Source organism: Octopus sinensis, linkage group LG3, assembly GCF_006345805.1.
Source record: "Octopus sinensis linkage group LG3, ASM634580v1, whole genome shotgun sequence".
Taxonomy (NCBI): Eukaryota; Metazoa; Mollusca; class Cephalopoda; order Octopoda; family Octopodidae; genus Octopus; species Octopus sinensis.
In genome coordinates, this window is record NC_042999.1 from 127,421,106 (window position 1) to 127,445,857 (window position 24,752).

The following is a 24,752-nucleotide window of genomic DNA, read 5'->3' on the forward strand; positions in this document are numbered from 1 at the left end:
TATAAACTTATTTTTACTAGACCACATTTATTTCTCAGGTGTTAGCAAACACGACAGCTGTCATGCGTGGGTGTTTTGTATATATATATATATTTATGTATATATATATATATATATATATTTATGTATATAGGAGGGTAACTTTCTAGGTGCAATCCCATGGTCATTCATGACCGAAGGGGGTCTTTACCCTTTATATATATATATATATATTTTATGTAATATATATATATATATATTTATGTATATATATATATATTATATATATATTTATGTATATATATATATTATATATATATATATATTTATATATATATATTTATGTTATATATATATATATATTTATGTATATATATATATATATATATTTATGTATATATATATATATATATTTATGTATATATATATATTTATGTATATATATTATATATATTTATGTATATATATATATATATATATATATATATTATGTATATATATATATATATATATTATATATTTATATATTATATATATTTATGTATATTATATATTTATATATATATTTATGTATATATATATATATATATATTATGTATATATATATATATGTATATATATATATTATGTATATATATATTTATGTATATATATATTTATGTATATATATATATTTATGTGTATATATATATTTATGTATATATATATTTATGTATATATATATTTATGTATATATATATTTATGTATATATATATATTTATGTATATATATATATGTATATATATATATATTTATGTATATATATGTATATATATATTTATGTATATATATATATGTATATATATTTATGTATATATATATGTATATATATATTTATGTATATATATATATGTATATATATCTATGTATATATATATCTATGTATATATATATCTATATATATATATATATATATATATATATAGAGAGAGAGAGAGAGGGAGATAGGTAGATAATCTCAAGGGCGTAGCCAGAATTTCGACGAAGGGGTTCTCAATTTATTAAAATGGACCCACCAGTAGTCGTCTAAGTTGCGAAAAGAAAAAAAATTAAATTAAATGTTAGATATTTGTATGGGAGATACAGCATTTTCCGTCCGAACCTAACAACCTCTCCCATGGCTCTTGTGTGTGTGTGTGTGTGTGTGTGTGTATGTACACACGCATGCATACATACATACATTATATATGGTAAACCATATATATATATATAAGCATGTTGTTATTTACGTATAAGATTTATAAAGTAATATTCTCAACGGAAAATAATTACTTTTTCTTGATATGTGTGTTTAGCGACTGATCGGAGTTGAATGCCACATGAATGTTGTTGTGCTGGATGGATATAGACCTAAGCTAAATAAACTAGCTACAGGTTATGGTCTGACAATCTGCAGGGGCTTGAAATAATTAGAAGGCATATGTTTTCAATTTTTCTGAGTTTCTGGTGTAATTTTCTTTTTAACAAGGAGTCCCCTAGCGTCATATAGCTGTCTCATCCGGCAATGTACCCAAGCCGATCATGCTCTTTCTTAACCTTTCATATCAAATCAGCGAAGGGTGCGTCTACGTTGTAGCTCGACCTGCTAAGTACAATAACCGAATTTCCTTTAAATCAAATCTCACTGGAGCAAGGGGAAGGGCCTACTTTCGGAATAGGTGTGATTCCCTCATAAGGAACGACAAGAATATAAAAAATTGTTAGAAAAAAATTCGTTCAGAATTGTAGTGATATATTATTGAAACACCACGCTAGTCGGGTGGAAATACAGAAAGAGATAAAAGAAAAGACCTCCCAATTACGTGTCCTGTAAGTCCTCAATGAGGAAGTGATAGCTATTCCAAAAATCCACCCCAGTTGCTAAAAAGACTTAATGGTCATCGCAAAATCAATAGCAAAAACTAATTAGGTTAGGTTAAAACCCTCAGATCCGTTCTTAGTTCTCTGCATAAAATTCCTACACCTCACTGATCTTGGCTTTGCTGACACATTTTTGTAGGACTACTCCTTAATTTCTATTCACGTTTTAATTGGGGGTAATTACCTAATTTGTCTTAAGTGGTATGTCTCCCCTGTCAACGAAAACTCTTCGAACTGTTTCATAAATTCAAAGTAAATTTTATTGTTATTCGTGAGATTGTTTTCTGAGATCGAATTCTCGTTTTCTGAGATCGAATTCTCGTTTTATTGACTAATAATACCAACTGATACAGGTTTAGTCTTAAGTTTTGTTCTTAACATTTATATTTCCATAAATAAACACACACACACGCATGTAATGTGTGTGCTGTGTATATCGCGGATTTGCGTGTCGTAGAAAACAGACGAGGATTTGGCAATTTCTTGCTGATTTCTAGCTGAACAACAACACGTGCAGATGATTTGTTTCTTGTGATCAAATGTTTGTACTGATGCATAGTGTGCCACTCGTCATGTCGAAAATGATCGCAGACGAAGTGTACTGCACAAAACATCGCTCGGTCCGGGAATTGAAATCATGTTCACGCGTTCGAGAGTCCAATATCTATCTATCTATACATATATATATATATATATATATATATATATATATATATTATATATATATATATATATGTAAATGTATATATGTAAATGTATATGCGTATGTATATATGTAAATGTATATGCGTATGTATATATGTAAATATATATATATATATATGTAAATGTATATATGTAAATATATATGTGTATATATATATGTGTGTGTGTATATATATATATATATGTATATATATATATGTATATATGTAAATATATATGTGTATATATATATGTGTGTGTATATATTTATATGTATGTATATATGTGTATATATATATATATATATGTGTGTGTATATGTATATATATATATATATATATATATATATATATATATATATATATAAATATATATATGTATATATATATATGTATTCACACACACATATATTATGTATACACACACATATATATATCGAAATTCAAGGCATAGAGCAGGTAAAATCCAGGCTACATAAGTTTCCGAGCTAGCAGAACCTCGGAAGTCGTACTTACTCAACGCTGGATACCCCACTAGCTACTCATCAGGCCGAAGATAGCTTTAAATCTCTTTAACCTTGCTAAAGTAACATTTGAAGTGATTTATGGGGGAAAATGTATAACCTTCTACGCCAATAAACCACTATTGTTCCTGAAAGTTGTTTTTTTTTTTATACCTTCTACTGACTGCTTGAAGCTTACTAACTTCCTACACATGGATCCGTGGATATTGCCTTTACGTATCTTTTTTTATGTGTGTATGTATGTATGTATGTGTGTGTGAAAGAGATATGAAGACATGCTAGCATGGTCGTGTGTGTGCATGTAAAATAAAATTTAATAAATGTATATGAATTTCCGTCAGTTTCGACGATGAGTAAATCCAACAGTCAAAAACAGCTCGCACTATGCGCCAGGACTCTCACTTGCTATGTCACGTAGCCCAGAAACGAACAAAAAAGATTTCCAACTTAGCAATGAGGCAGGAGTTATTTCAGAATTTCCCTCTGTTAGAGAGATGTCTAAACAAAGACTAGGGAAGGTGTAAGCACCACAGGAATGAAAAATGGTTTCTGGCACAAAATAAACCACTTTAAACTTGCTTAAGTAATATTCAAAGTGGTTTTATATGATCGGAAATACGATTTCGAAGTGTCCATGGAGCCAAAGTGAGGATCTAATCAAAGACATTGCAGTTAAACATAAGGGAAAGACTTCCTCCCGTCACCCCCAATTTCTCCCAATTTAAAAAAATTTTTTTGACAAAAACCCCTTTCTATTTTCTTAGACATTATATTGTGTAGTTTTTTTAACAAGGCGGGTTAAAGTCTCACTAGGTTTTACTATGGAATCTTGCATACCGTTATATATGTTGTGTGTTTACTCATGGAAATATAGAAGAAACGAACTTTAAAAATAACGAGACTTTATTTGTTCTTTAAATAGTACAGTAGACCAAATAAAGCATCATGAATTCTGGTGGTTGTATAGTTCATCCACTGTTTGGATAATTCAGCTCAGGTTGTCGTTGGTTACTTGTGCTCCGTCATACTAATTTTGTTCTGGTGAATAATGGCAGGAAAAATAACATGACTTGCCTACATGAAACTTTCTCACTTGTCAAAGATGATTTGTTATGCCTATTTATAGGAGGGTAGGTTCCAGCGCATATTCAGATAAGCGCAACATGATTGGATCTTCAATCCATATCCCACACAATACTCAACCAATGTTCAAAACTTTTTTTATCTTCATTGACTTTGCATATTTCCATGACAACAAACAGTTCTGACCTGTTGGCAATCAATGTCTTCAATTGGCTAAAATTGCATAACTTTAAATTCCTTCTTTATTATTAATTTCTAGAACAAAAAAGAATGCAATTTTCTTCTTCAGTATGCGAAACTACATCAGAACTATATTTTTAAAAAATAATTTGGTGAAAATTCAAAAATCGTCTAGTGGTTGGAAAACATTTAACAAAATCCCAAAAGACCCATCGACTGATTCAATTTGTGTAATTTCTGACAGAATCAATGAGATGTAGTATATCAAGGCTTGCCGCTGGAATTACTGGTAAATCCCAGCTGATGGGCTTGCGCAATTTTCATTTACACAATTTCACTGACAAGGTTTGTGTCAACTTGAGGTTATTGTAAAAAAAATACTTTACCAATTGTTAAGCAGTAGGTTCAGATCTGGAACCTAATCATCATGAACTAAACCTCTTAATCACTCAACTGTGATTATAACAAATAAATTTTGTGTGTGTGTATTTGTGAATTTATATGTATGTATATGTGAATTTATATGTATGTGTATGTGTGAAGTGAGAGATCCTTAGTCTTTGTTTAGACATTTCTCCGGGAGAGGAAATTTCTAAAGTAACACCTTTCTCATTGCTAAGTTGGAGATCTTTCTTGTTTGTTTTTGGACTAATTAACTTTTCAGGTGAGGGTCTTAGCATTGTTGTGCAAGCTGTTACTGACATGAAGTGGGAAGTGTATGGCTAAGTGGTTAGGGTATTTAGTTCACAATCTCATGCCTGATGGTGTGTTTTTGTCATTGAGCAAGGCACTTTAATTCACATTGTTCCAGTCTTCTCAACTGGTAAAAATGAGTAGTACTTGTATTTCAAAGGTTCAGCCTTGTCATGCTCTGTGTCACTCGGAATCTCCCTGAGAATGACATTAATGGTAGGCATATCTGTGGAGAGCCCAGCCAGCCACTTACATGTTAATTTCAGGTTGTTCCATTAATCTAATAAACCGGAACGCTTGTCATCTTAACTGCTGGTGTGCCAGTTTTTTTATTGACTTGAAATTTTAGCACAAGCATTGCTGACAGCCACCATATGTATAAATGTGTGTGTGTGTTTGTGTGGATGATTTCATGAATATAGGAATTATATGTGATCTGCTTTAAGATTCATGCTCAGATAGTGCAGTTAACAGTTGGGTTTATCATGCATGATGAAGCAATTGTTGTTCAGGCTCAGAGGATTGCCAGATTGTGCATTGTATTCAATATAAAAAGTTGTCCAATTGTCTGAGCATGAAACTTTAAGTTATATATATTAAATGTTTATATTTCAATGGATTGAGTACTTTTTTTGGTGATGCTATCAACAAGTGAACTCTGCACACTCTGAGTGTCTGCTAATACTTTACATGTACAATGTCCTTGCATTGTTGGTTTTTTCTTGTGTTTGTTCTTTGTTTTCTTTTTGATTTACTACACACACACACACATATACACACGTATATATGAACACTTGAACAATTGTAAATAATCTAATACATAAAACCATTGGTAGCCTTGTTAACCCACAAATAAAGAATATTTATCCACCAATGTGGTATTGAGCACTCATTCTCACTGTTTGATAATAGTGTATGTATATGTGTGTGTGTGTGCATATACATATATATATATGCGCATATATACTTGTTTGTGTGAATACACACACAAACATGTATGTGTGTGTATAGATAGACTGACAAACAGATAGATAAAGATATATTACAGGTTTCCCCCACATTATGGTTACCTCACATTTAAAGCATTTTATGCTTACAGGAAATGTAAAGTATGTCCAAACAATATACAGTCCATAATTATGGAAACTAATTAATTTTAAGAATCTAAAAGCTACACTTTCTTTTTAGCCATAAGGCCACATTTTTGGTACTTTTAGCTAAGATCAGAGCGGTTCTTCATCATCATCATTTAACGTCCATGTTCCATGCTCATAATACACACATGCATAGATAGATTAGCATGTGTGTTTGCATGTATGCATCAATGTAAACAAGTGTGAGGTGGAATATTTCATGTGTTCATGTATGCATCAATGTAAACAAGTGTGAGGTGGAATATTTCATGTGTTCATGTATGTATCAATGTAAACAAGTGTGAGGTGGAATATTTCAATGTGAATCTTCATGTATGTGTGTTTTTCTATATTCTTTTATGTCGGGATGAGTGTCTGTTGTTCTATCCATACACATCCATATACTTACACACATATATACATATCTTTATCTTTTTTTTTTACTTGTTTCAATCATTTGATTGCAGCCTGCTGGGGCACCACCTTGAATCTAACAAAAAATTAATGAGAGTGGCACAAACAAATTGTTTCATTACACAGATTTACAATAGTTTCTCTGTCACACAAACTCTAGAGTGTTGCTTCATTATTATGTAATATATGCAGCTATATACTCGTATATACACATGTAGATGTGTGTGTGTCTATATATACATGTAGACTATGTCTGTGTGTATTTGAATATATATATATATATATATATATATATATATATATATACACATGCATACACACACAGAGGTAGGTACGTAAGTACAAAATAAAGTGGAAAGAAATCATACTCGAATACCAAATATCTACGGTTACAGTTTTGAAAGTTAACCAATTAGATTAAAGGTTTATTCATTATACAACAAACAAAATTATACTATATTGTATTTTGGAATGGTCATTTTTTTTTGTTTATGCTTTTGTTAAATAAACACAGGCACTATACATTCGTTCTTCGCTTGTTTATTACTGTTCTTATTTTAACTCATGTTCATTGTCCAGAAATATTTTGTCACACATCTGTGACTGAAAAGTGTTGCTAAAGAGGTCACAGGTGTGAGACAAAAGATTTCCGGACAATGAACATGAGTTAAAATAAGAACAGTAATAAATGAATGAAGAACAAATATATAATGTGTGTGTTTATTTGGCAAAAAAAAAAAAAAAAATAATAATAATAATGACCATCCCAAAATACAATATTTGTTTCAACACAGTTTCACATAAGGAATCTTGCAACACAAATTCATAAAATTATACTACTTGCACAATTATAATCTAAACTTCAGGAATTTGAAACTGAGTAACTGTTCTGTAAATAGTTTGCAGTTTATAATAAAGTATATATATATATATATAATAAAATAAATGTGCCCTTTTAAAGCCTAGCCAGGTTCATGGGCCTGGTTTCCCGGTTTCAATGGCATATGTGTTCCCTAGCTGGATGGGATGTCAGTCCATCGCAGCGTTACTCATTTTTGCCAGCTGAGTGGACTGGAGCAACGTGAAATGAAGTGCTTTGCTCAAGAACACAACGTGTCACCCAGTCTAGGAATCGAAACCACAATCTTACGATCATGATGCTGACACCCTAACTACTAAGCCACGTGCCTCCACACACACACACACACACACACACACACATATTCATCCATCAATCTATCCCTGTGTGGGAGGATCCTCAAGCACCTTCTCCATTGGGTCCTCTCCCAAACACGACCTACTCAGACTGTGGCTATTATCCAACTGTGGTCTATCCCTAGGTCTCCTGCCAGTTGGCTTTGCTTGAAGAATCTGTCTTATGATTCATTCTGGTGACATTCTAATATGTTTGAAGTATCAGACTTGTAACCTTTCAATGCAAAGAACTGGCACCTCAACCTTGAGAGATTCCCTTACCTCCAAGCTACACATCGTCTCAAGTAGTGTTACTCCAGAGATTCTTCGCAGGAACTCTGTTTCAGTCACTTGTGTTCTTTCAGTCATTACCCAGTATTCATTGCTATAGGTGAAGATAAGGAGGAAAACTGGATTGATGATGATGATGCATGTGTGTATATATATGTATGTTTATATATATGTGTATGTATACATATAATATATATGTATATGTGTGTATGTATACATATAATATGTATATATATTTATATGTATATATATGTGTGTGTGTATGCATATATGTATATATCTATATGTGTATATTTATGTGTATATATCTATATACATGTATGTATATGAGTGTGTGTTGGTCTTGATATTATGATGGTTGTAAATTAGTGTCAATGTCATACCAAAGAGGCCACCTGCCCTGTCATTGTGTCTTCCATTACAGTGCTTACTCGAGCCTGTTAACCAATCCCAAATCATGCCAAATTCCTCAGTTTGTCTGTGTCTCTAGTTAAGAGAGTTGTATTACTGCTCAAATATTGTTGATGTGTGTTTTCATGCCTTGCTCAGTCACTTTGATCCCCTGTGTTCAACTGGTATTACTTTATCAACCTTGAAAGGATGAAAAGTCAAAGTCAACCTTGGTTGAATTTGGTCTCGGAATGTAAAGACATATGATATGCCGCTAAGCATTTTGCCTGGTGTACTAACAATTCTGCCAGGTCTCCACCTTAACCCTTTAGCATTCACATTACTCTGTCAAATGTAATGCTTATTTATTCACATTGATTTGAGTTAATGATGCATTATCTTGTAGCATCAAAATTTTGATGATGTGAATGTTTATTTTTAGAATGATATTGTAGGGCAGGTGTGAGAGGCTAGATCTGGCCAGTTTGAATATAAAGCAGGTAGAATATTTTGGCTGGATATGGCCAGTTTAAATGCTAAAGGGTTAATGAAGATATAAATATTAATATGAGAAAAAAAAAACGATGACTGTAAACAGGCAGAATTGTTATAGTGTCAGACAAAATGCCTTGCAAGTATTTGTTTCAGCTCTTTGTATTCTGTGTTCAATTCTCACTGAGTTCAACTTCATCTTTCATCCTTACAAATGACAATAAAATTAAGTACCTGTCCAAATTTTGACTTTGATAGTGTTAACTACCTCCTCTCTCTCTTTCCTCAAAATTGCCAGCCCTCTGTGTCCAAATCTAAAACCATTAATAACAATTAGAAAGAATACTAATGCAATAGCTTCTATGTCTTGACAAACATTTACACACACACACACACACACACATTGTACATCTACCTTCAGTTGGATATATTTCAATGATATTATGTTTATAGTTTAGTTGATTAAATATCATTGACCATGTACCTATCTTTTCTGGAGTCCAGTATGTTATCTATAAAACCATTTTGTGATATTCAAAAGCCTGATTGTACTACTCATTTCTTCAAAAAGTTACTGAAATTTCCTGCACTATTTCCCTCCTCCCTATAATTTTACCAGCAAAATGGTGACTTAATTGAAAAGACAGTTTTCAACCAGCCCTTATTGTAGGTTACTATTATTATTATTATTATTATTATTCTTTAGTCCCAATCATCTCTGGTCAAGCAGCAGGTCTGCGATCAAAGGTATTTTGGTCCTGAACAACTAGTCTTTCTGTTTTTGGACATGTGTATCTGATATTACTACATTTAATGCGTTCATTCGTTTTCCCTTTTTCAAGAAGTTTGGCGAAAGGAAGAGTTTGCTGACTATTTCTAGCAAGTTGAGTGACCACAAGGGAGGTTACCTCATTGATTAATTACAAATTAATTATCAAAGTAGCTAACTATTGGAAAAAGAAAATCAATCAATCAATCAATTGTATCTGTTCAACCTGAATAGATTTGCCATTTCTTTTTCTTTAAAGAGAATTTTTTATTTTGTAACTGAAAGGCAGCAACTGGTTTAGGATAAAAGTACACTTAATATTTATAGAAAGGAAAAAAAATCAAAGCTTAGATAAAAATATTTAAATGTGTCATAAACAAACTAGTTGTTAGATAGTGTTTTCATTTGTTTTAAAAATCAATATTTATGTAATGACTCACCGTATTTGTGGATAGGCAAACTGAAGTTCAGAATCTTTTTCAATTCACTTTTGAGGTTAATTCACTTTACTTCATCACCATCATCATTATCATCATCCTCATTTTAACAGTCACTCTTCCATGCTAGAAATAGTAACCAAATCTCCCTCAAATCACACATTGATGACTTTTCTCTATTGTTCTCAACTCTGGCCTGTCTTTTCTGATTTTCTCCTGTTTGTGTGTGTCTTTGTATTTGTTCCCCCTCCCCTACCACTACTTGGCGACTGATGTTGATTTGTTTACACTCCCATAACTTAATAGTTTGGCAACAAGAGACCGATGGAATAAGTGCCAGGCTTAAGAAGTAAATACTGGGGTTGATTTGTCCCTTCATGGTGTTGATGCCTCAAAATGGTTGCAGGCCAAAGAATGAAATAAATAAAAGGACAGCTCAGATCTCAAAATGCAAAGACTATGGTAAGCTTAGACACAATACAACTGACTAAAATAAGCTGGAGTGGTCCTGTCTGAAATGACTTTGATCTTAGGTCTGCACAATCAGAGCTTATCTGAGGATAAACCGTCTCAGTAACAGCAACCTTGGCATATAAGAAAGAACCTGTAAATTTTGGGTTTCATGTTTTTTTGTAAAATATATCTGAAAATATCTTTTCTTTTTGTTACAGTTCATTGTCTTGTTGGATTGATGACATTTTTGGATGTATCTATATCTTACATGGGACCAGAACGTTGGAAAGCTTGTCATATAAGGACTACCATACAATTAGTATATTATAAAGAATAGAACTCAACAACCAGGTAAGTATCCAAACACTGATTGCTTAAGAACAGTTTATTATTCAACTTAAATTTTACCAATTTGTCTCTTTTGGCAGAATTGTTCGAGCATAATTTTGTGATATTTAGTTGCTACCCTTATGTCCTGACAAAGCTAATTTAGCATATCATCCTTCTGGGGCCAATAAAATGAAGTAACTTTCAGATGGTGTTGATTTAATCAATTATACTCTTTTCAGTCTATCTACTGCTCTAACAACTTTGCCAATTGACAATCTGTCTGTCTGTCTGTCTATCTATACATACATATATACACACGTGTGTATACACATACATATGTATGTGTGTGAATATTTCCACGTATGAATGTTTGTGTAGATGTCTGTATATATATAGATATGTTACTTGTCCTGTTTTCCATTTGTTTCTCTCACTTGCATATTGAACTCATTTGTTTTTGTATTTCATGTTGTTTACTGTTGGTGACGTTCTGTACCCATATATGTATGTGTATATATGTATGTATATATATATATATATATATATATATATATAATATAAATTGGACATGGGCGATTGTTGTATTCTTTCTTGTCTTGAGGTTCACAGCCAAATGGCTGGCTGGATTTGCATGGAAAATGGCATACATGTGGAGACGGGGTGCATAGATTGGAATGTGGTTTATATTTTTTTCCTAGCCCCCATAGTTACCGAGATCCCATTTGTTCCGCCATTAAAACAACCAGTTGCTCATACAACAAGGGGAGTACAGGATGACAGTCAGCCAAAACTTATCAAATCTAAGCATGTGTACTTATCACTCTATTATATGGCGTCGCCTAAATATCTTTCACCTGCACTGCCTCTGGAAAATCCTTGGCATCAAATGGCAGGATCGTGTTCCCGACAAAGATGTCCTCAAGCAAGCAGGAATACCAAGCATGTTTGCACTCCTGACACAAAGATGTATGAGATGGCTTGGACATGTTAGTCGTATGGAAGATGGTAGAATCCCCAAGGACATACTCTACGGGGCACTAGGTTTGTTGGAAGACTTTTCTTATGGTACAAGGATGCCTGCAAAAGGGACATGAAGGCCTGCGACATCAATATTAGCAATTGGGAAGCAGTTGCCAGCAACTGTGAAGATTGGCGACACATCATAGAAGAGGGAACACAAAGGAGTGACAGAGAGAAACAGGAGAAATGGAAAGGCAGGAAAAGATGACAAGAAACTATGACATTATAAACAGCCAGGCAAAGTCTTCACTACATTTGTAGCACCTGCCAGAGGGAGTGTTTGTCCAGGATAGGACTACACAGCCACAACAGGAGATGTAAATGACATGAAATGTAAAAGCCAGACTGGATTAATATATATATATATATGTATGTGTGCATGTGTGTGTATGTACATATATGTTTATATGTGTGTATACATATAGATATATATGTGCATATATCTATGTATATAATTTTATTGGTCACTTGACTAGCTTACTGAGTTATCCTGTCTTGATCCTTGGTGATCTTGTTCACAAGTGATTATATTCAGATTAAATGCAAAGTTTATGGATATATACTTTAGTTTGTGGTGACCATATAATTGAGATATGTTTGTCTCTTTCCTTATAAAATATAAAGGACTTTTCCTTGTATTTTTTCTGAATCTAAACTTAATACATTCGGTTTATTTGATTCTTTTTTTTTTACTTCACGATATTTATAATTGTTGCATCACAGAGAGATAACATTAATGAATGAACAGAAGAAAGGTGGTGAAAGTGGTTGATATATTAAAGGAAGTTCAAACCTGGACTAACCTGTAACTTGATACTCCAGTTTTTATTCTTATAAGCCAAAACTCTGGTATATATTGAATACACACACACACACACACACACACATATATATATTCATGTATACACATATACCCAAACACACACATTAAATAGTAAGGGTTTTGCAGATGGTTAAAACTTTTTGCAACAAAGTAAATTGTGAAATTTGCTCTGTTCTTCTTTTATTCTTTTACTTGTTTCAGTCATTTGACTGCAGCCATGCTGGAGCACCACCTTTAGTTGAGCAAATTGACCCCAGGATTTATTCTTTGTAAGCCTAATACTTATTCTATTGGTCTCTTTTGCCAAACCACTAAGTTACAGGGATGTAAACACACCAGCATTGGTTGCCAAGCGATGTTGGGGGAACATCAAGCATATACACACATACACAGACACATATACACAGACCCACAAACACACACACACATACATACATACGACAGGTTTGTTTACAAATTGCAATATAATCTTTATATTCATCATCATCTTCATCATCATTAGCAGTGTCATTTTCATAATCCTGTTTCCTTTTAGTGTATTTTATTACTGCAGAAATTCCAGCCTTCTACTTGTCTTCAGTTATGCATTCTTACATTCCAATCTCCTTTGATTATATCCACAGTGTTTCATAGCTCACTGAGTCATTAGAGCACTGGTCTTGTAAACTAGGGGTCGTGAGTTTAATCCTCACTAGGGGCTTTTGATAGAAAAATATATATAAAAATATCCAACCCATGCCAGCATGGACAACGGACATTAAATGATGATGATGTTCCTTCCTTCCAAATGTGTAGATGTGTTGTTGTGTTACAGGTTGAAAACTAGTATTTTCTTTGTTGTTTGTTGATATGCTAAGATGCAAATGTTAAATGTGTGTGCATGTGATGTTTCCAAACTCTTGGTTTAACACCAACATCTCTCATGCTACACGACCTGTGGTCACCCTTAGCATTGCCTAGTCAGTTGCAAGCATTTGGATGAGGTCTTAGGTTTGAAAATAATATCCTTTCCTACCATCAGTCCTGAAGGCCTTCAAAGAGGTCATTGAGCACTCTTCTTTTACCTTTTACTTGTTTTCTGTCATTGGACTATGGTCAAGCTGGAGCACAACCTGAAGAATTGCACAATCCATCTTGAAACAAGCACTTTGTAAACAGGACTTGACTTCAATTCCAGATACTTTTCTGCCTGAAAATGTTTGTAACATCTGCATTAGAGTCTGTTTGTCCAAAGTTGGGTTAGCTAATCTTATGAGCTGTCATGATGGCTTTTACTAATTGAAGAGATTGCTTTCTTCTGCAAAGAAGTGAAAATTACCATACACACACAACTGAGCTTCCACACAGTTTCCATCTACCTCATTCACTCACAAGGCATTACTTAACCTGGAGAGATTATAGTATACCTAAGTGCCACATTGTGGTATTGTACTCAAAACCATGTGGTTACAAAGCAAGATTCTTACTTATACAGCCATGGCCGTACCTATGCCATAATAAAACAAAAATCCTTCTACCATTAATAGCAATAACTTAACTGGTTGTGAGAAAGCATCTGGGTGGTATTTGCTGGTAAAGTGTCTACAATAGGTTAGTGGTCAGCATTTAAAGTATATCACCACCATTATCATTATTTCTGCATTCTCTGATATATTGGTTACAAATTTTGGCACAAGGCCAGCAATTTAGGGGGAGGAGCTAAGTTGATTACATCGACCCCAGTGCTCAACTGGTACTTATTTTATCGACCCTGAGAGGGTGAAAGGTAAAATCAACCCTGGCAGAATTTGAACTCAGAACATAAGGATGGATGAAATGCCACTAAGTATTTTTTTGCCTGACATGCTTATGATTTTAGCCAGCTTGCCACCCTCATTCACTCACTGATATATTCATCAGATCTTTACATATTTGTTAGTTTTGAACATCTTCAGTTAGTAAAGATCCATTTAATCTCATTTGTTATAATTTCATGGTCTAAACTCATATATTTGGACTATGGCCATGCTACGGCACTACCTTGAAAATTTAGTTGATCATATTAATCTCAGTACTTATTTTTGGCAAACTACTGAGTTATGAGAAAGATGTTAACAAACTATTACTGGTCATCAAGTGGTGAAGAACCAACAAACAAAAACACACACACACACACACACACACACGCTATGTCAGTCATAGTTATTATCAGTAACTTCCAGCATGTGATTGGCTAGCAGTCTACTCTGAAGAAACATTGATAAATTAACTGATTAATCAATTAATAATACTGCTAGTTTATCGTTCCATTATAAGATTAAGAATGATTGTATGTACCACAGATTGAACTGCTATTGTCCATTAATCTCCGATATCTGTGTGTGTGTGTGTGTGTGTGTGTTTGTGTGTGTGTATGTGTTTATACATGTACATGTGCACACAGTGAGATTCTGCCGTGTTTCCATCTACCAGATTCACTCAAGGCATTTTGTTTTTTGGTTCAGAGCAGTAGGAGACATTTGCTTGAGGTGCTGTTGTTGTTGTTGTTAAGCAACAAGATGGGTAAGGGTGATTAGGTGATGGTCTAGGGCTTAGGGGTGGGAGACCCCAGACCTTAGGAAAACAAAAAAAAATTTGGTCATCTTGTTGTAGTTGAGGGCTCTTCGTTGACACCCAGCACCACTGGGAAGTGGCACTCGAAGTCGCTAGAAATGGAGATCTCCAAGTCCAAATTCTTGAATGGCTGTTTGAGGTGCTGTGCAGTGAGACTGAACCCCAAAACATGTAGTCATGAAGTGAATTACTTTAGTCATATAGTCATGCTTGTGCTTCACCACAGAACCATATCTTATTTATGTTGCTTTTCTTTACATTACATTTCTGTCAATAAAATTTTTGATTGTTTTCAGGTGCTTCTCTCTCTCTTGCTCTCTTTCTCTCTTCCCCATTTCTCTCTCACATTTGTGTTGGTTTTGAACTCAGATATTTGAATTTATAATCTGTATTAGATTAACATGAAATATCTAATTCTAAGGCTTTTTTTTACAAATGGTTTTCTTTAATAGTTTCCATTCACTACCAACTCACAACACCTACTCATTTAGTTTTCATTTTCAATTTCCATCACATCCATGTGAAAAAACTAAATATTTCTTTTTTTTTTCTGCTTAAAATCCTCTTCCAAATCTGAAAGGTTCCTTAGAACTGCTGATAATCTCTGGCTTCCATAGCCTCAAGCAGGTGTGAGATAAATCTCATAGATAAGGATGTTGCTTTATTCCAGATATCTTCTCAACAAAATATTCATCCATTCTACAGAGCTGTCACTTTTCTATGTAGTGAAGTATGCCAACTACGAAATCTTAGAGTTAGGTGAGCCTATGAAGGAGTTTCTATGTGATTGTTTGGCCAGCTAGAAATAACAACCAATTCTCCTTCAGACATCACCCTATCATCTTAAAGAAGATAGAAAGGATGGCTTTGATATTGAAATCCTGGTAGTAGTATGTCTGAATGAAAGTTGGGGTATTCATGTTTGAAACCTTCTTGGACATAGGTCTACTGGATTTGAACTGGGCCTAAACAACAACTGGACCAAACACTAGACTTATTTCTTCCCTGTTGACATTGATCTATGATTGCTCAAGATGGGCATCAACTGATTTCAATGCTGTGCCAATGAAGAAGTATTAATTACCAACTCCTTATCTATTTGTTATGCCATCTGTTTTTATTGGTAATATCAGGAGCCAATGAGTGAGTTCTATATGCCAGCCGTTCCCAGCCTTTTTGGCACTAGGGACTAGCTTCATGCAAGATTATATGCATAAGAAAACACAATAAAGTGCATAATATATAATTTAATTATTACATATATAATACATATCAAATGCAAAAACATCCTTCAGACTGCAGTAATCAATAAAATAGAAATAAAATTAAATTTATTCTTTCTGTGAGGCCCTGTACTAAATTATCTTTGATCCTGTACTGGTCTGCAACCTGGTGGTTAGAGACCATTGCTCTATGTAGTTTCTTAACTTGCTAGAAATAACAACTATCTCTCAGATCACATATTGTCATAAAAAAGAAGGCTGCATTGAGGGCTGTAGTTCTTTCTCTGTGTGTGTGTGAGAGAGAGAGAGAGAAAGTATGCAAAAAGACAGAATGTTCATGGGTGGAACTCTTTGATTATAGGTCTGCTTGATCAGACCTGTGGTTAAACAATAACAACAACAACTTGTAGCAACTCATGTTTTTAATTCTTGGCTACTTCCTTAATTTTTTCTCCTGTTCAACTAACTTTGAAGATTAAGTTGTAGATTATAAACTATATCTCCCTGCCTTCCATTGTCTCTCTCTCTCTCTCTCTCTCTCTCTCCTCCATCTCTCTCTCTCTCTCCCCCCTCTCTCTCACAGATCATTTCATCTGACAGCTGTTGGTAATTGAGAAAATATTTTAGATCATTTATACTGCATCAGTCCATTATGGATTAAAACTTACTTAGATGGAAACAATCTACTTTTATGATAAAATTAGCAAGTATGATTTTTTTTTTTGTCTCTGTGTTTTGTTGTAACGGTAGTAATACGAGAACCTTGCTGAAGATGTTTAGTGAAATCTAAATTCTGTTCTCATTAATGGGTTCCCCATTCAAAAGCAATTTCTGTTTTTTTTTTCTTTTTCGCATTTCAAAGATTTATTTCATTTTTTGTTGTTGGTTTATTTTTTTACGTTTTAGTCTTTGGTCTGTGGCCATATTGGAGCACTGTCTTGAAGGAGTTAGTCAAACAAACTGACTTCAGTACTTATTCCTTTTTAAGCCTGGTGCTTAATATTTTAGTTGCTTTTGCTGAACTACTAAGTTATGGGATGTACACAAACCAATGCCAGTTGTCAAGTGGTGGGAGGACAAACACAAAGACATGCACCCACCCATCCACCCATATAATACATACATACATACATACATACATACATACATACATACATACATACATACATACATACATACATGCATACAAATCTGCACATATATGTACAAACATATGTACATAAAAAATATCCCATTGTTATTGAAATTCCAATGAAGGAACTTTGGATCTAGGTTAGAAACCAGCTCTCTCTCTGTTGGCAAGAAATCTTGAAATAAAACTGAATAATGACATACATACATACAAATATACATACTAACAAACAAACAACAGGTTTCCATGCAATTTCCATTTACCAAGTTCACTTGCAAGGTATTGGTCTGTCAGGGGCTGTATAGTAAAAGATACTTGCCCAAGGTGATGTGCAGTGGGACTGAACCCAAAACCATGTTGTTGCAAAATTAACCGTTTAACCATGCTGACACAGTTCTAATTGAGCAGTCAAGATAAAAAACACTTCCCAACCGGAATTGTCCCATTCTTGGAAATTTTGAAGTTTAGTGAAAATTTTAAAATTTGGTGCTTTGATGTGATTTTCCTGGCTGAATCTCAGGAGAGATTTCACTTTTTCCAGAAAATTTTTTACAAAAAGTAACAGAGGTTTAAAATTACCTTGTCAGAAAACAGGATTTGGAAGCTGTCATTTTGTTTGTGACTGCATGTCTTGTCAAATTATCCAGTAGGTCCTTTTCTTTCCCAAGACAGTAGGGTGTGATTTGAGGGATATTTAGCTACTATTTCTTACAGGTCTTCTCTCCTTTGGCTTGTAGTTTTAGTTAACAATGATGGCACATGGTGTGTCTGTGTGTATGCGTGTGCAACAGAAAGGGAATGGGAGAAATATGTGGTACTTAGTTAAAATCAACTGTAAATGTAGGACAAAGGCATTTTATTGCAATTATTAGTTTATATTTTAATTTGAGTGGATTTGGTAGACTGAAAGAAGCCCATCGTGTACACACACACACACACACATAACGGACAGAAATCATGTTTAGCTGGACAGCACTTTATGTATGCATATACCTGATGAGACCCAGACTGCACTGATCGATGCAACACAATTGGATGCACAACATACCACCCATGTAGGACAGTTGTAGGAGGAGTCGAAACGGTCGTCATACTGAATAGAGACTAATGCTAAATCCATCTTGCAATTCATTCAGCGATTATCATTATATATACATATATATTTATAATATGTGTGTGTCCGTCTTTGTGTTTGTTCCCTACCACCGCTTGACAACCGATGTTGGTATGTTTACATCCCCATAGCTTAGAGTAAGTGTCAATAGAGTAAGTGTCAGGCTTTAAAAAAATGTATTGGGGTCAATTCATTCGACCTAAAAATTCTTCCAGGTGGTGCCCCAGTATGGCCGCAGTCTGAAACAAGTAAAAGAAAAGATAAAATATATAACTATCGCTCAGCACATTTTATTGTTTTCAATAAATAGAAAATATGTGGTTAGTATGGCAATGTAAACTGCATTGGATCTGGATTTCGAATACTCGCAGTAAAAAAAAAATTATTACTGTATTTTGTTGTAAGGACCTGAGAAATTTGATAACTTTTGTTTGATGAATCCCTTTGAAAATAATTGCATGAAATTGCTTTTGGCTTATTAAAATATTAATCGTATTCATTTACTCTTGACTTTCTGGATTTTTTCTTTTTTATTGTAGTATGTACTTATTCACCCGTAATCGTTGATTTTTTTTTTCTGCACTTGTTTACACTGAGATAAAATGGGATTAAAGCAATGACCTAATTTTTTTATTTCAGTATTGAAGTAACAATATAGATTTTTATATTGAACCTTTTCAGAATATGCTGTATGGTGGAATACATTATGAATAATGCTTAGTCTTTCACACTTACACTCCATGTTCTATTGATGAAGTTGTGAGAGCCTGTCTGTATCTAGTTCAAGGCTTGGATTGGTTACTGAAAATTTGAAAATCTATACATAGGCTTATCACTATATTTCTTTCTTAACCCTTTAGCATTTAAACCAGCTATATCCGGCCAAAATATTCTACTTGTTTTATGTTTAAACTGGCTTGATGTGACCTCACCACATCAAAATCTGAAAGCTCTGAGATGATGCAAGATTTATTCAAAATAACGTAAATAAGTATTAGTTTTGACAGAGTAATCTGAATGCTAAAGGGTTAAAGGCTTGAAAGTTATCTTACATATCTTATATATATATGTTCATGAATGTATAAATGTATACTCTAGAGCAGTGGTTCCCAAACTGGGATCTGCGGGACCCCTGGTGGTCCACAAAGTTAGTACTGGGAATCCATGAGCTAAATTCAAAATTTCATATATTCTTTTATTTGTTTCAGTCATTTGACTGTGGCCATGCTAGAGCACCACCTTTAGTCGAACAAATTGACCCTAGGATTTATTCTTTGTAAGCCTAGTACTTATGCTATTGGTTTTGGTTGTCAAGCGATGTTGGAGGGACAAACAAACACACACACACACACAGATATATAGTGAATCCAAACAAGGAAGAACAAGCATGAAAAAACAACAACGCAAGGACGTGGTACAAGTTATGTATTATCTGGCGCTCAGGAAAGGAAAGAAAGAGTATTTAACGTTTCAAGCAAAGCTCTTCTTCAGAAATAGAGGAAAGTCCAAAAGAAGGGAAGGTGGAGGAAGAAAATTGCCAATGATTCACATGTGCATATATGTGGATATTCACATGTGTATATATATATATATTATATATATATATATAATATATATATATATGATGGGCTTCTTTCAGTTTCGGTATACCAAATCCACTCTCAAGGCTTTGGTTGGCCCAAGGCTGTAGTAGAAGACAATTGTCCAAGGTGCCACACAGTGAGACTGAACCACCGGCACTGGTAACATTGCAGATGTGTTACCAGTGCCGGTGGCATGTAAGAGAACCTTCCGTTTCGCGACCGTTGCCAGCACCGCCCCGACTGGCCTTGTGCCGATGGCACGTAAAAAGCACCATCCGTTCGTGTCCGTTGCCAGCCTCGCCTGGCCCTCGTGCTGGTGGCACATAAAAAGCACCATCCGTTCGTGGCCGTTTGCCAGCTCTGTCTGGCACCTGTGCAGGTGGCACATAAAAAGCACCCACTACACTCACGGAGTGGTTGGCGTTAGGAAGGGCATCCAGCCGTAGAAACACTGCCAGATTTGACTGGGCCTGATGAAGCCTTCTGGCTTCACAGACCCCAGTAGAACCGTCCAACCCATGCTAGCATGGAAAACGGACGCTAAACGATGATGATGATGATGATGATGATAAAAGGGGTCTTTGATAGTGAAAAGGTTGGGAACCACTAGAAGATCTTGTTAAATGACTCAACAGATTTCATATTCTTTGTGAAAGACGGGAGTTATCTTTCCTTGAAAGAATTGCTAGTATAAATGGCATTTAACTTTGATAATGTATTTTATATTTTTATTGTTGTGGAGAAGACTTGTAACTTCAGTTATCTGATGGAAAGTAGCTTCGGTGTAAGCGTTTAAAGTGTGAAAAATTTAAGAAAGAAATTTAAAGAGTTTATTTTAATGAAAAAAAAAAAGGACATTGCTGTGAGGTAAGATTTTGCTTCCCAAACACAGGTTCTAGCTTCTGTCGCATTCTGTAGCACCTTGGGCAAGTGCCTTCTAGTACAGCCTCAGGCTGACCAAAGCCTTGTGAGTAGAATTGGTTGAGAGAAACTGAAAGAAGTCCATTGTAAGCTGGCTGTAGCTTGCTGTACATAGTTAAACTGAAGTCCTGTTTAAGAAAAATAATGACAGCATTTAGAATTATCAGTTACTGATGGACAGTATATTGAAGGAATATAATTAGAAATAAAACCATGCTTTTGTTTCATGACAGGGATGAGTAGAGATTAATGTTAACTTCTGTAACTCCTGCCACAATATACTAATACTGCACTGGATTTATCTGTGTAGGTGTGTGTATGTGTGTATACACATGCATATACATACACATATATGTTGTTATTATTAATAATCAGCAGAAGTTGCAGAGTGACTCAAGGGCCAAAAGTTTTGTGTGTTGACACTAATCAAGTCCCAGTGCACGGAACTCTCAGTCTTTGACCAACTCTTTAAGTTCTGCCAATTATTAATAGAAAACGTAAATACTCATGTTCTGAGTTCTATTTTCCTGCTTGCATCATCAAACATATATATAGGTTTGATGATACAAGCATATATATATTATTATTGTTTTTTGTATTTATATTTGTGTGGCATTGTCCATTTTTCTGTCCTTGTTTCGTATACATTCAATCCTTTTTCCAAGAAATCTAATGCTTGTAGCTTAGTTTTTCCTTGGGGCTGGCCGGATTGGGGCGATCTCAAGATTAATCAGCTGAAATTGCGAGGATGATCCGGTTCTTGACTGAAGATTAGAGGCTTTGAATGACCCGTCCGTTTTTTGTGTCGTCTATTTGAATGGCTTGCATTCTTGTCCCATTTTGTATTTTTATAAATATTTATATATATATATATATGTAGAGAGAGAGAGACATAAGTATAAAGTCATAAATGACAGAGAAATAGTTTGATAAAATTTTATCTAACAAGAAAATTCCAATATCATGACAAATTGTATTGTGCAATATATTCTTTGTTTTGTAGAAATGATACATTAAGGGGCTTTTTTATGAGTACTACTGGATTATTTGAATCCATATATTATGACTTAAATTTATATATAAGTATGTATGTTTCATGTTATGTTAAAGAGCAGTGCACAATGTATCTCCTATTGTATATTATGCAAAACATTAAACATACATATTAAATGATTTCAAAATATCACTATTTGGTTTGACTTCATTATTACAACTTATATAACACACACAGAGTACACTTTGGTAAATTGGTTGATGAGACAATGCAGGATTGGGAGGACTTTTAGTTAGGCTGAGGGAGTGACAAACTCTAAAATATCCACCTAGTTATATTCTGTACAGTGGTTGGCTTTAGGAAGGGCTTCAAACTGTAGAAAGCATGCTACAACTGAGATATTGGAGCAAGCAGTTATGGTCTTCTGACCCGTTAGTTCCTATTGAACTGTCCAACCCATACCAGCACAGAAAGCAGGTATAAAATGACAATAATTACTTGAGACATATTTAACAGTTTTGGTGATTCAATTAATTCTCATGGCTTGCAAATTGCACATCAAAGAAACTAGTTAGTGCTATTTAATTAGGAAAAGAGGCAAATGTTAGCCTCTACTTCGACTCATGGCACAATATATGCATACTTCAACAATAGCTACCTCTCTCTCTCTCTCTCTCTCTCTCTCTATATATATATATATATATATATATATAAAATATGGTTAATATATTAAACACAGTTTTGCTGACTCAATTAATTCTCATAGTTTGCAAATTACACATGAAAGAAACTAGTTAGTTCTATTTAATTATCATTTTATCTATTTCTAGATGTTTTTTTCTTTTTTACTTTCAAAAAGTTATTTCTGTTTTTCTCATATACTAAAACTGTGTGTGTATATTATATATATATATATATATATATATATATATATATATATATATATACACACACACAATATTAACTAAAAGTGCAAGAAAGATATAGGTTAGTTTAAAGAAAAGACTTTCCCTTTACCCTGTCCATCTTTTTATCACTGGTTCTATGTATATGTGTTGTTGCTGCTTATGTCTAGGTCAACCCTGAATTAGTAAACCTATGATCAAAGGCATTCTAGTAGCTACATTTGTCTTGTTACTAGCATCTGTTAACTGTATTACAGAAAAGTGTCCTTTCTCATCTAAAATGGGTATAATTTTAGGGAGATTTTGCTGCTATTTCTAGTAATTTGAGCGACCATATAGGGGCGCCATTGTAGGGTCTTGTATGTGTGTGTGTGTGTTTATGTGTTTGTGCATACACATGTGATGTGTGTCAAAATTAATTGAAGGACATAATTTGGGCAAGCAGTTTTAAACTAGTATTCTGACCTAAAAAAAAACTTGTCAGGTGACTTTTGGCATAGATAATAGTAAAAATTACAATAAAACATTTAAAGTTTAAAATTAAATAAAAAGAAAGAGGCTAGAAATAAAATTAAACATCACAAAAGAACTAAATTTAATTGTTTTTATTGTGCTCAGGTGCCATGACCAGAAATGAAGTTAATGAAATCTAGAAAATTTCTACATATATGTATTTATATATAATAATGAGAACATAACTTATATTGTTTTAACCTTTCTTTTTGAGGCAATGAGTGTGCAAATGTTGTTTCTTGGTTTATTAAAAATAGCACTGAAACCTTTATCAAATGGCATTCTATCTTTTTAGAGTAGAGACACATTTGATAATGTAGTCATAAACACTATGTTTTAGTAAAAATAAAATTACTGTGAAACCTTCATGAAATTACATTGTATCATCATCATCCTCATTTAATTTCCATGTTCCATGCTAGCATGGATTGGATGGTTTGACCCATTTCATACCAACATGCCTAAGACTCCCCTTGGCTCTGTGATACAAACTTGTTTTAAAGTGATTTAACTTAAAACCTATCAAAATTTCATGTTAATTTATGTTCCAAATACCAGCTCAGTGACAGTTTTTTGACAGCTGAATGCCCTTCCCAACACCACTTTACACTATGGACTTTGCGTTTTTTGTGCCACCTGTACTATTGAGGTTGCCATGCTATTTGAAGGACCATGAGCCCTGAGCAAAGTGTGTGTGTGTGTTTGTGGAAGTGGATGGTCAGTTTCATGTTAGGAGATGAGGGCATTACTGTGAGAGGAGGTGGGGCAGCGAAGGTTCCTGCAGACAGTTCTGCATGGCTGCTCACATCTAGTAGATAAAAATGGGGTGGGGTGGGGGAGAAAAGGATCAGTAGGAGAAATTTGGTAACAAAAGGGTTAAGATTAACAGCGTCCAGCCAGCTTCAAGTTGGTGTAGCAGTGTTAAAAAGTAGTATAACCAAAAGCCTTCCAGCACAAAGAGGACTGCTATATGCCATTACTATTTTT

At 34.0% G+C, this 24,752-nt stretch overlaps 1 protein-coding gene across 2 annotated transcripts in view; it reads left to right on the forward strand.

Moving 5' to 3' along the window:
- Positions 1–24,752, forward strand: part of LOC115209615 (nuclear hormone receptor family member nhr-48) — a 325,642-nt gene that overhangs the window by 4,417 nt on the left and 296,473 nt on the right. For both annotated transcript variants that reach the window (XM_029778062.2, XM_036501298.1), the window contains exon 2: positions 10,834–10,966. The gene's annotated coding sequence lies outside the window, so the exon portion shown is untranslated. The remainder of the gene's footprint in view (positions 1–10,833; positions 10,967–24,752) is intronic.